Below are 14,583 nucleotides of genomic sequence, written 5' to 3'. Positions count from 1 at the left end.
GCCATATGCTGGGCAAGAATCGCACCACCCCGCCGCTACCCATCTCATCCTTCCACAATTCTCCACCCTTCTGATGCCATCTAATGAGCAGAAAGAGCAGTTCTCCGGCATAAAAGCCAGCTCGGTGTCCTCCCGAGCCCGCTGAATATGAGTGAGGCAGCTCGCTGCTCCACCTCTCTCGCCTGGCCTGACGGAGCAAGTTGCTACCCCAAGCCAGCGCGTGGTTCACCACCTCACCACTCGAAGCCAGCTCACGGGGGAGCGGCCATTTGCTCCAGGATGACACAGGCATCGTCACAGCCATGGCGACGCCGTGTCGTACCGCGCCTCTCGTGCCTATGTTGCCCCTCCCATGCCTACAACTGCGCCATCCGCCATCAACGCACGCGTAGCCACGCCCTGCCGACAGAGAAAGAAGCCGGCTGCGCGGAGATCGACGAGTCGGTGGATGGCGCGTCCGTGTCCGCCACCAACATCGAGGTATACTAGAACACGGGAGGCTACCGCTGCTTGGGTCCCAGAAAGGCCACCGCTGGCACGTCGCCGGCTTGTATAGCCGGTGACCTGTCCGATTCTTCTTTATCTCAGACCATCATCGGCCCCACCTGGGCTCCACGAAAGTGGAGCTTCCCTTCCCCTCCAGCTGAAGCACCCTATTTGCCACTCCGATGAGCGGTGCAACCAGACATAGGGAAGATGGGGGAAGAATATACCTCTGGGGCTCCCGGCAGTCAGGGGAGCGGGTTTGTTGGACATGGGGAAGACAAAGGGATCCGCCGTGTCCGGCCGTAAACTAGTGTAATGTTTCCATGTCGTGGGAGTGGAGCTCCTAGTGACTGTATGTCCAAAATATAACTGTTTTCGTCCAGTTTGTATGAAATCTGTCATGTTTACATGAAATCCACCCATGTTTGCATGAATTTCATCCAGTTTTGTTGAAAAAGTGTTTGCAATGTATGCGGTTATGATTGGATGGCGGCCTCCCGCATCCGTGTCCATGGATGGATGCGGGAGGAAATTTGCTGGTCGCCATTGGAGATGCCCTCAAGCCTGCGTTTGGGCGGGTGTAAGGTGTCTCGCCATGGGTACATACAAAGTATTATAGGATTTCTGGTCAATCGAACGGGAAAGTCTCCGGGTGTGGAAACATTTACTACTCCATCATGATTTATAAGTCTCACACATATTTCAATATAAACATTGAAAATTAATTTATTCAACGAAATATTAGTTATATGTCACAAAAACAAAACGTTAGATCCACATTCTAAATAAGTTTTCAATGGTATAGTTTTTGTGACATATAACTCCTATTTTATTGATAAATCAACGTACATTTTTTATTGAAATGCGTGAGACTTGTGAACCATGATCGAGGCCAAACACCACGAATGACAGAATTTATCCCCAAGGTATCTCTGACAAAATTGTTACTCTAATGTCACTTATCAACATGTGATCCAAGTCATAGTAATATCCAACCAATAATCCAATGAAAAATGTAATCATATCATTTCCACTTGCTCCATAAGAAATAATATCAAATATGATCATATGAAAATATAGCTAATGACCCTACTAATCCGATGGTAACATGCCAATATCCAACTTGCAAACTACTAGTCACAAGAAATCCAAGCAATAACATGGCAGTAGATAATTATAATAATTCCTCCAAGATTGCCATGAATAAATCATCATCAAGTACTTCAAACTAAATCAAGTTTTATTATATTAAATCATGGAATTGCATTGCAATTATGCAAGTGGAGGTTGTCGCTCGCCTTGCTCCAAGTTTGTGTTGCAAATACTCCTGGTCTTCATCAAACATTGCTAACACTCTAGAAAACAATATTAACAAGCAAAATAAATAACCACATTAAGAAAATTCTTTGTCTAGAAATCTTAGATAGAAAATAAAATTGCAAAACTCTACCGGAAAATAAAGGAGGTCGCAAGAAAAATAATGCAAAAAGAATCAGCTCATTTGGACTTGTAGTTTAGGAGTAATGGATGGTCAAAGTGGATTAAAATATCTTCAAATTGGATTTTCCGGAATCTCCATGGACTAATGTCTTTCGACGTAAACAAGGAATACTCCTTCACTTAAAAATGGTCCGGAGGGGGGCAGAGTGGCTGGTTGGTGGGACCACCCCGTCAAACATGATATGTGAGATTGAAGTGTTTGAAAATATTTGGATATATCTTCAAACATGATATTTGCGAATAGGAGATTAAATTGAAGAAACCATTGTTAGCCATGACAAAAGCAACATGTGGGCATGGATCAAAACAAGGGATATTTACTTTGACAGTCTAAAATTTGTGATGTATCCTGAGTCCAAACTGTAACGACTCTCATGTTTAATGACGATTGAGGGGTTTGGAAGTATTGTTTGAATACATCCTTAAACATAATATCTTTGAAAATTAAGTGAATAAAATAAAAAAATATTGTGTGGCTTGGGGGGTTGGGGTTATTATCGGTTAGTGTATTTCACCTAATTTTGTAACGCAAGCATCCTAGTCAATATCTCCTCAAGATTATATCAAGTTACACCAATATCATGCTGAAGTTAAACCATGTTGCTGACTTAAAAAATGACAATATTTTTTATGTATGTTGAATGAAACGTCATACAAAACCAGGGCCGGCCCTGGAGTTTCGAGGGCCCTAGGGCGGACTCCATTAGTGGGCCTAACGGCTGCGATGGAGGAAAAAAAAGGAATTCCATACTTTGATATGGAAAAATTCTTGTAAGGCCATAAACCATGATATATTTTTCCGTTGTAAATATTACTCCGTCCCTTGTCTAGGTACATAAGTATGTACACAAATTTAAGACAAGTAATTTGAAACGGAGGATGTATCTGATAATAATATGTTGCGGTGTTTCAATAATATTGGCATCTAATTGCTTTAGATTATCAGTAGTGTCACTTCAAAAACTAAATTGACTCACAACCTCCTTCTAAAATTTAGTTAACTGATGTGCTCATTTTCTCTTTTTCTTTTCTCGGAACTAGATAAATGTGTTTAGGCAACATGTTTGTGAAAACCAAAAAGAGTACACCTAAGCTTTGGAGTAAATAAGAAGCAATAATATGTGTGCTCCAACGCTGGTGTGCTCTTCAGATATCCAAGTCCAAAACATCGAGACTCGGCGACCAAGAGTACCGGTTATCTCCTCCAAGAATGCAAGGTTTATAAAAACAAAATACAACTTAATTATAATCAACCAGATTAAAATTGAGGGCCAAAAGAATTCATAAAAATAATTTACCTCTGTCGTTCGGCTGTTCCTCACCCTAGGCGCAGCCGGCAGCCGTTGCAACGCGCCAGCCTTCGGCAGAGTTGCACAACGTTCGCCCACTTCGTCCTCCGTGTGTGACGGGAAACGAAGCCATGGGCCCTGAGCGAGTGAAGATTGCTAGAATTAAGCTATGGATTCCGCAAACTAACAGCCACAGGAAATGTTCTTCCCTCACAAGAAAAAAAAACAGCCACGGCTTCGCGCACACATCCAGACACGTATAGCCGATCCATAATCTGGAACCAATTCAGCTATGTGTGCGTTCTTTGGGCTTCTAATAAATATTGGGTTTGTACGGCTGTACCCAATCCTTTAGCATACATTATATGGCCTGGGTCAGGGCCCCTGGTTCGACTGGGCCCAGGGCCGGCCCTGTACAAAACGGTGGAGAATGGTTGAATTGTTGGGATATGTGAATAATTATTCCAACTATATTTGAAAATCCAGCAAATAATGTGGAAAGAAGATAAGAAAAAAAACAAATGGCAAAAACCAAATGTGACCATGGAAAGAAAAACCTGCAAATGACGAGATATAGGGAGACAAAAAAATGAGATTGCGGTGAGCGTGGATCGAACACGCGACCTTCAGATCTTCAGTCTGACGCTCTCCCAACTGAGCTATCCCCGCTTCATGTTTATTTTGTTAGTCCTTGTTTTTTAGTTTAGGATTCGGACTCACTTCATATTTGCCTTTATACTTGCATTAACGCTCTTCAAAAAAATTTGTTTAGTTTATTTTGCGGGGAGCTCTTCAAATTTTGTTGCTCATGCAGACCCCATAATCTCCACATAGCAGCGACCAGTCAATGTACGTCAGTATTACGCATCCCTGGAATCTTAGCATAGACTTCTCGAGATATATTTATTGAGAAAGTCTTATATTCAGCCGACTGATTTTAGCGTTGCAATCAGCCGCTCGCTCCTCCGTCCGATCAGGGCTCCTGCGCGTCCAGTGATACAGCGGCGGCATGCAAACTTTCTGTCGATGTTTGTTGTCCCACTAGTACTAGTATACGGTCTGTGTGTTTAACTTCAGCACCATAGTCCCTAAAAAAAAAATTCTTCAGCATCGTAGTACTTACTAGCAATGAGTCACTTTGCTAGCTAATCAAAATGAGGATTTATAAGTTTAAAAAGTGGATTTATATTACATGAAAAATCAAAATGACCTGGTTGATATCCTGCAAATGCCGGCTAGGCATCGTTGATGCATTTGGGATGTGTGCCTTTGCAAGCTAGAATTTTGTTGTTGCCCATCCTGGCGACACTGCAAGCCGGATTTACAACGCTGCAAGACCGACTACCACCGTTATTGCCTGCCGTTGTTTCTATTTATTTATTTTTGACAAAGCCGGGCTGTTGTGTTGCAAAGACGAGCGGCCGTGAAAGGTCGGCGACCCAATGCTAAAAAGTCGGCAATCACTACAAGGCCAGACAATGTTGTTGCAAAGCTCATGCGATGCAATGTCCGCGGCTCAAATTTTTATTGATGCAAAACGGATTAGCATGATGCAAAACCTCGCGACGTTGCACGGCTGGCAATCACAATCTTTTAAATGATGCTAGACAACTATTGTTGCAAAACCGCCTGACACTGCAAGGTCGGTGATCACCACAAGGCCGAACATCATTGTTGCAAAAGCATGCGACGTTGTGAGATCGACAGTGACATTTTGGCATTGCTGCAAAACGGACCATTGTGTTGCAAAGCCAACCAATGTTCCACGGTTGGCAACCGTCATTTTTTAATTTGATGCCAGACAACCATAGTTGCAAAGCCGCACGACGCTGCAAGGTCAGCAATCACCACAAGGCCAACCATCATTGTTGCAAAAGCGCGCGCTACAAGGTCGGTGACCGCTACAAGGCCGAACATCATTGTTGCAAAAGAGTGTGATGCTACAAGGTCGACGATCACTACCAGACCAAACATCCATGTTGCAAAGCACTCGACGCTGCGAGATCGGCGTCAGCATTTTTGTATTGCTGCAATACGGACCATCGTGCCATGAAGCCAACCGATGTTGCAAGGTAGGTGACCGCTATATTTTTTCATTGATGCCAAGCCGTTGTTGCGAAGCCGTGTGACGATGCGATTTCCGCGACCACTAATTTTTATTGTTGCAAAATGGATCACCGTGTTGCAAAGCCACATGCTGCTGCAATGTCGTTCACCCAATGCTGCAAGGTCCATGATTGTTATTTTCAACTATAGCCTACTCAGACCGCCATGTTGCGACACCAGTGCTCGTAGGTTGTTTCGGCAAAGAATCATTTCCAGAAAAACATGTACTACTATTGTACTTCTAGGCGAGTGTTTCAAAGTACTTTCATTATTGTTGTGTATTTGCCTCGTTGATGGTTACATTGCATATGCTACAACCATTTTTTGAACATTTTATTTACAATGAATTTGAATTATTTGTTGAAAACACTTGGGTTTAGCCGATGGAGCACACGTGAACATCCGCCGCTTCGTCCATGCGACATGTGTCCTGTATGTCTGAAGTGGTGGCTACTTGCTTTTCTGCAGCATGGTCTTTGTTGCAAAAAAAACCTGTAACAAGACATCGGCTGCAAATAAAATAAATTACAACAAGACCTCTGTTTCACAAAAAACTGGAACAAAACCTCTGTTGTAAAAAAAACTGTAACAAGATCTTGGTGCAATAAATAAATAAAATTGACATGTGTTGCAAAATTTTCCGCAACATGACCCATGCTGCAGAAATTTCATGCAACACAGCCTATGTTGCAATGATAATGCTTGTGACGATGTATACACAGGTAAAATGTAGCAGACTTACCCTAGTTGACTGATGGCCCTGTAGTTGGCAACACGAGAGAATTGGCACCGAGATTTACAAGGCACCTGTGATTAGAAAGGGCAAATCATAGTGGGCTCCACCCACGTGATGAAAGAAGCTGCCCATCATTTTTTTTAGACGTACGATGTGGGTAATCAACGGCAGTCGAACCGGCTGATCCATGCGGGAAATCAGCCGGCTGACGCACGTACTTGACAATGTCTTCTTTTACATGGAAGAAGAAATCTATGATCCGTGGAACAATCGCAAGAACACACGCGGTTTAGGCAGTACATACTACGGAATGGTCCCGTTGCCTCATTAGCAAATCGTTTAATTAACCTTCAAATTTCCTTTTGGAGGAAATTAAAGGCTTTGCAGCATTAACCACCAAGAACTAGCCCGAGAATCACCCGCAAGAAAGAACAAAGAACTAGCCCGAGAATGACGCTCTCCAACCCACTCTCGCCCCTCTTTGCACGGTATATCAGTCCTCGAGCCGTCGCCGGCGTCATGATGCTCTGCTCTAACAGGTACGTCTGATTAGGGTTCTGTTATTCTCGTTTGCGTCAATGGCGGCCACACCGAAGGGCCTTGACGACGGCGGCCGAAACAACACGATGCAGCTACGACCTCTCATCCATGGCCTCAGGCCTTGTTCGGTTGCATGTGGATCCAAAGAGATTGAAGGGGTTTGAAGGGGATTTAAACCTCTTATAAGTCAAAATACATCACAATCCTTGCCAATCCCCTCCAATCCTCTTGGGAGGAGGATTAACCGAACAAGCCGTGAAAGGAGCTCGTCGCCCGCTGGTTTGTCGGACGGCTCGTGTATGGCGGATCCACGCCACATTGTTGGCTCGGCAAACAGCACGTTCACGGGCCGTGCATGGTGAACAAGAGATGCATGCCAGCATACAATATGCATGTAAATAGTCATGTTCTAGTTTGCTTGATCAATTCCAGTACTTCCATGCATGCCTACTCACGGCATCTTGGTGCGCGGCGGCATGATCGTGGAGTCCGGCCAGTCAGCAATCATGGCGTACGGTGGCCATTGGCGAGCAGTCTCTCTCGCCGTGACGACGTACGGCAACGTGTGAGTGCACCGGCAAGGAGCAGTTCGATACGTCTTGGCGCCTGGCTGGCTGCCGTCTACGAGCAGTTGGTTGGGCCGTCCGCGATTGACATCATGGCGTGCCGCTATGAACGTTGATTCCGCTCGGCCGGCAATGAGACATGCATCTGCCATGGACGAGCCGTCCGGTGACGCCGAGCTCCTTAGGCGAGGCCATGGACGAGAGGTCTTCGTTGTGTCATGTTGTTCGGCCATGCCATCAAGGCCCTTCGGTGCGGCCGCCAATGACGCAAGCGAGAACAACAGAATCCTAATGAGACGTACCTAGCAACTAGCATGATGAAGTACTAAGTCGTTTTGGAATCGGGAATGAGTGATTGGAATTAAGAATTGATGGCAAGAGGGAAGCGGATGCTTTGAGATTGTCGCCGCCACGTGTCACACATCTAGATGGGTCTTGTGGAGAGATGATTTGCAATATAATGATAATGTATTGATAAGGTGCTGGTGCAAGTATATATATATTATAAGGGAAGGCCTCTACCTCAACTATACAAGACTAGGAGGTGGGTCACAACTCCAATATACGTGCAATACAAAATATATACTTAACACCCCGCGCAGTCGAAGCGTCACTGGAGACACAGAGACTGAACCGAAACTCCTCGAAGACGGGAGTAGGCAATCCCTTAGTCATCACATCAGCAAACTGTTGCGTCGTCGGCACGTGGAGAACCCGAACACGGCCAAGGGCAACCTGCTCGTGCATGAAGTGAATATCGAGCTCAATATGCTTCGTCCGTTGATGGTGCACCAGGTTGGCGGAGAGGTAGACCGCGCTGACGTTATCGCAGTAGACAAGAGTGGCCTTATGAACATCACAAAGCAACTCTTGGAGCAGCTGACGTATCCAAGAGCACTCGGCCACAGCATTAGCCACGGCGTGATACTCTGCCTCGACGCTGGAGCGGGAGACCGTGGGCTGCCGCTTCGATGACCAAGATATCAACGAGGGCCCAAGGTAGACGCAGTAGCCTGACGTAGAGCGTCGCTTGTCGGGGCAGCCAGCCCAGTCAGCATCCGAGTAGGCCACGAGGTCGGTGGAGGCGGAGGCCGTTAGGGTGAGTCCCAAGGACATGGTGCCGCGTATGTAACGGAGAATACGCTTCAGTAGAGTCCAGTGAGAGTCTCGTGGGGCGTGCATACGGAGGCATGCTACGTCTTGAGCTTGCGTTGGTTTTCCCCGAAGAGGAAGAGATGATGCAACAGAGTAGCGTAAGTATTTCCCTCAGTTTTTTAGAACCAAGGTATCAATCCAGTAGGAGCCCACGCTCAAGACCCTCGTACCTGCACAAAGCGATAGCTACTCGCAACCAACGTGATTAGGGGTTGTCAATCCCTTCACGGTCACTTACAAGAGTGAGATCTGATAGATATATTATTTTTGGTATTTCTGGTATAAAGATGCAAAGTAAAAAGTAAAGACAAAGTAAAAAAGCAAAGCAAGATTAAAGTGATGGAGATTGATATGATGATAATAGACCCCGGGGCCATAGGTTTCACTAGTGGCTTCTCTCAAGAGCATAAGTATTCTACGGTGGGTGAACAAATTACTGTTGAGAAATTGACAGAATTGAGCATAGTTATGAGAATATCTAGGCATGATCAAGTATATAGGCATCACGTCCGTGACAAGTAGATCGAAACGATTCTACATCTACTACTATTACTCCACTCATCGACCGCTATCCAGCATGCATCTAGAGTATTAAGTTAAAAACAGAGTAACGCCTTAAGCAAGATGACATGATGTAGAGAGATAAACTCATGCAATATGAAATAAACCCCATCTTGTTATCCTCGCTGGCAACGATACAATACGTGCCTTGCTGCCCCTTCTGTCACTGGATAAGGACACCGCAAGATCGAACCCAAAGCTAAGCACTTCTCCCATGGCAAGAACTACCAATCTAGTTGGCCAAACCAAACGGATAATTCGAAGAGACTTGCAAAGATAACCAATCATACATAAAAGAATTCAAAGAAGATTCAAATATTATTCATAGATAGACTTGATCATAAACCCACAATTCATCGGTCTCAACAAACACACCGCAAAAAGAAGATTACATCGAATAGATCTCCACAAGAGAGGGGGAGAACTTTGTATTGAGATTTAAAGAGAGAGAAGAAGCCATCTAGCTACTAACTATGGATCCGAAGGTCTGAGGTAAACTACTCACACTTCATCGGAGGGGCTAGGATGATGTAGAAGCCCTCCGTGATGACGGCCCTCTTCCGGCGGAGCTCCGTAACAGGCCTCAAGATGGGATCTCGTGGATATAGAAAGTTGCGGTGGTGGAATTAGGTTTTTGGCTCCTGTTCTGATCGTTTGGGGGTACGTGTGTATATATAGGAGGAAGAAGTACGCCAGAGGAGCAATGAGGGGCCCACGAGGCAGGGGGCGCTCCCCCACCCTCGTGACCGCTTCTTTTGTTCCTTGGAGCAGGGTCCAAGTCTCCTGGATCACGTTCGGTGAGAAAATCACGTTCCCGAAGATTTTATTCCGTTTGGACTCCGTTTGATATTCCGTTTCTTTGAAACACTGAAATAGGCACAAAAAAACAGCAATTCTGGGCTGGGCCTCCGGTTAATAGGTTAGTCCCAAAAATAATATAAAAGTAGAAAATAAAGCCCAATATAGTCCAAAACAATAGATAATATAGCATGGAGCAATCAAAAATTATAGATACGTTGGAGACGTATCAAGGCACACCTGCTGAACAGCGTACTGCAGGTCGGGACGAGTCAGCGTCAAGTACTTTAAAGCACCGGCGATAGAGTGATAAAACGCTCCATCGGACGTGAGAGACCCCTCCAGAGCAGAGACCTTCGCCTTCGTGTCGACGGGAGTGGGCGCCGGCTTGCAATTAAGCATACTGGCACGCTCAAGGTGCTCGTGGGCGTACTTCTGCCGATGCAGAAAGAAGCCGTCAGCCCGGCGGATCACCTCGATGCCAAGAAAGTAGTGCAGGGGACCCAAGTCCTCGAGGGAGAACTCATCACGAAGACGAGCAGTGAGCCGCTGAAGGAGATCGGGGGCGGACGCCATGAGGATGATGTCATCGACGTAGAGCACCATGTTGGGGAACGTAGTAATTCAAAAAAATTCCTACGCACACGCAAGATCATGGTGATGCATAGCAACGAGAGGGGAGAGTGTGATCTACGTACCTTTGTAGATCGACAACGGAAGCATTAACTTGGTTGATGTAGTCGTACGTCTTCACGGCCCGACCGATCAAGCACCGAAACTACGGCACCTCCGAGTTCTAGCACACGTTCAGCTCGATGACGATCCCCGGACTCCGATCCAGCAAAGTGTCGGGGAAGAGTTCCGTCAGCACGACGTCGTGGTGACGATCTCGATGTACTACTGTCGCAGGGCTTCGCCTAAGCACCGCTACAATATTATCGAGGACTATGGTGGAAGGGGGCACCGCACACGGCTAAGAATATGATCACGTGGATCAACTTGTGTCCTTAGGGGTGCCCCTTGCCTCCGTATATAAAGGTTCAAAGGGGGGGGCGGCCGGCCAAGAGGAGGCGCGCCAGGAGGAGTCCTACTCCCTCCGGGAGTAGGACCCCCCCTTTCCTAGTTGGAATAGGATTCGCGGAGGGGGGGAAAGAGGAGAGAGAGGAGGAAGGGGGGCCGGCCCCCTCTCCTTGTCCTATTCGGACCAAGGGGGGAGGGGCGCGCGGCCCATCTCTGGCCACCTCTCCTCTCTTCCACTAAGGCCCACTAAGGCCCATATACCTCCCGGGGGGGTTCCGGTAACCTCCCGGTAATCCGGTAAAATCCTGATTTCACCCGGAACACTTCCGATATCCAAACATAGGCTTCCAATATATCAATCTTTATGTCTCGACCATTTCGAGACTTCTCGTCATGTCCGTGATCACACATGGGACTCCGAACAACCTTCGGTACATCAAAACGCATAAACTCATAATATAACTATCATCGAAACCTTAAGCGTGCGGACCCTACGGGTTCGAGAACAATGTAGACATGACCGAGACACGTCTCCGGTCAATAACCAATAGCGGGACCTGGATGCCCATATTGGTTCCTACATATTCTACGAAGATCTTTTATCGGTCAGACCGCATAACAACATACGTTGTTCCCTTTGTCATCGGTATGTTACTTGCCCGAGATTCGATCGTCGGTATCCTATACCTAGTTCAATCTCGTTACCGGCAAATCTCTTTACTCGTTCTGTAATACATCATCCCGCAACTAACTCATTAGTTGCAATGCTTGCAAGGCTTAAGTGATGTGCATTACCGAGAGGGCCCAGAGATACCTCTCCGACAATCAGAGTGACAAATCCTAATCTCGAAATACGCCAAACCAACATGTACCTTTGGAGACACCTGTAGAGCTCCTTTATAATCACCCAGTTACGTTGTGACGTTTGGTAGCACACAAAGTGTTCCTCTGGCAAACGGGAGTTGCATAATCTCATAGTCATAGGAACATGTATAAGTCATGAAGAAAGCAATAGCAACATACTAAACGATCGGGTGCTAAGCTAATGGAATGGGTCATGTCAATCAGATCATTCAACTAATGATGTGATCCCGTTAATCAAATAACAACTCTTTGTCCATGGTTAGGAAACATAACCATCTTTGATTAACGAGCTAGTCAAGTAGAGGCATACTAGTGACACTCTGTTTGTCTATGTATTCACACATGTATTATGTTTCCGGCTAATACAATTCTAGCATGAATAATAAACTTTTATCATGATATAAGGAAATAAATAATAACTTTATTATTGCCTCTCGGGCATATTTCCTTCACTCCAGATATGCAGTGTTAGCTCCCTGATGATACACAAAGAGTGAGGCATCGGAGCGAGTGGACCGAAAGCCCAGGGACTGCAGGAAGGCTGCGATACGCTAGTACCAAGCCCGAGGCGCCTGCTTCAACCCGTAAAGAGAGCGGGAGAGCAAGCCCACAAAACACCTGCTCGGCGAGATGACCATGCAAGAAGGCATTGGAAACGTCCAACTGATGCACAGGCCAGGCGCGCGAGACGGCCAGCTGAAGGACGGCGCAGATCGTGCCCGGTTTCACAACCGGGGCGAAGGTGTCGGTGAAGTCCACGCCCGCGCGCTGCTGAAAGCCACGAACCACCCATCGAGCCTTGTAGCGCTCAAGAGAACCGTCCGGGCGAGTCTTGTGGCGAAACACCCACTTGCCAGAGATGATGTTGGCATGGAGGGGGCGCGGAACAAGCTGCCATGTGCGGTTGCACTGTAGGGCATCGAACTCCTCCTGCATCGCAGCCAGCCAATGGGGATCCCGAAGGGCGGCACGAGCGGAGGTGGGGATGGGTGATGGCGTCGATGTCGAGGCAGCGCACGCATACTCGTCGGAGGAGTAGCGCATGCTCGGCCGATGCACCGTCATGATCATCTTGTGCCTTTGATCAATTACATGGCGATTGCATTTCATACAATAAAGCGACAACCATATGGCTCCTGCCAGTTGCCGATAATTCTGTTACAAAACATGATCATCTCATACAATAAAATTTAGCATCATGTCTTGACCATCTCACATCATAACATGCCCTGCAAAAATAAGTTAGATGTCCTCTACTTTGTTGTTGCAAGTTTTACGTGGCTGCTACGGGCTGAGCAAGAACCGTTCTTACCTACGCATCAAAAACCACAACGCGGTATAGTGATTGCTTTTTGATCTTCAGAAAGAACCATGTTCATTGAATCCGATTCAACTAAAGTTGTAGAAACTGACACCCACCAGCCACCTGTGTGCGAAGCACGTCGGTAGATTCAGTCTCGCGTAAGCGTACGCGTAATGTCGGTCTGAGCCGCTTCATCCAACAATACCGATGAATCAAGAATCAACTTGTGATGGCAAGAAATATGTATATACCCACGCCCACAACTCCTTTGTGTTCTACTCGTGCATATAACATCTATGCATAGACCTGGCTCGGATGCCACTGTTGGGGAACGCAGTAATTTCAAAAAAAAATCCTACGCACACGCAAGATCTATCTAGGTGATGCATAGCAACGAGAGGGAAGAGTGTTGTCCATGTATCCTCATAGACCGTAAGCGGAAGCGTTATGACAACGCGGTTGATGTAGTCGAACGTCTTCACGATCCAACCGATCCTAGCACCGAAAGTACGGCACCTCCGCGATCTGCACACGTTCAGCTCGGTGACGTCCCACGAACTCTTGATCCAGCTGAGTGTCGAGGCAGAGCTTCGTCAGCACGACGGTGTGATGATGGTGATGATGAAGCTACTGGCGCAGGGCTTCGCGTAAGCACTACGACGATATGACCGAGATGGATTATGGTAGAGGGGGGCATCGCACACGGCTAAAAGCAATCAACTTGTGTGCCCTAGGGTGCCCCTGCCCCCATATATAAAGAAGCAAGGGGTAGGCCGGCCGGCCCTAGGGGCGCGCCAAGGGAGTAGGAATCCTCCTCCTAGTAGGAGTAGGATTCCTCCTTTCCTAGTCCTACTAGGAGAAGGGGAAAGAGGGAAAGGAGAGGAAGAGGAGAAGGAAAGGGGGGGCGCCCCCCTCCCTAGTCCAATTCGGACTCCCTATAGGGAGGGGCGCGGCTGCCCCTTGTGGGCTGCCTCCCCTCTTCCCTATGGCCCGTGTAGGCCCAATCTTTCCTCGGGGGGTTCTGGTAACCCTCCGGCACTTCTGTTTTCTCCGAAATCACCTGGAACACTTCCGGTGTCCGAATATAGTCGTCCAATATATCAATCTTTATGTTTCGACCATTCCGAGACTCCTCGTCATGTTCGTGATCATATCCGGGACTCCGAACTACCTTCGGTACATCAAAACACATAAACTCATAATACCGATCGTCACCGAACGTTAAGCATGCGGACCCTATGGGTTCGAGAACTATGTAGAAATGACCGAGACACATCTCCGGTCAATAACCAATAGCGGAACCTGGATGTTCATATTGGCTCCCACATATTCTACGAATATCTTTATTGGTCAAACTGCATAACAACATACGTTGTTCCCTTTGTCATCGGTATGTTACTTGCCCGAGATTCGATCGTCGGTATCTCAATACCTAGTTCAATCTTGTTACCGGCAAGTCTCTTTACTCATTCCATAATGCATCATCCCTCAACTAACTCATTAGTAACATTGCTTGCAAGGCTTATAGTGATGTGTATTACCGAGAGGGCCCAGAGATACCTCTCCGATACTCGGAGTGACAAATCCTAATCTCGATCTATGCCAACTCAAAAAACACCATCAGAGACACCTGTAGAGCATCTTTATAGTCATCTAGTT

General features: G+C 46.7%; 1 non-coding gene across 1 annotated transcript; it reads right to left on the bottom strand.

Annotated features, from left to right (window-relative positions):
* Nucleotides 1-3,871: 3,871 nt before the first annotated feature.
* Nucleotides 3,872-3,944, bottom strand: TRNAF-GAA (transfer RNA phenylalanine (anticodon GAA)). Its single transcript has one exon. It is a non-coding gene; the product is annotated as a tRNA-Phe (tRNA).
* Between the last annotated feature and the right edge of the window lie 10,639 nt (nucleotides 3,945-14,583).

Source organism: Triticum urartu, chromosome 7A, assembly GCF_056163025.1.
Source record: "Triticum urartu cultivar PI428250 chromosome 7A, HENAU_Tu73, whole genome shotgun sequence".
Taxonomy (NCBI): Eukaryota; Viridiplantae; Streptophyta; class Magnoliopsida; order Poales; family Poaceae; genus Triticum; species Triticum urartu.
Note: the sequence above shows the minus strand (reverse complement) of the source record. Positions and strands in the feature narration are given on the sequence as shown.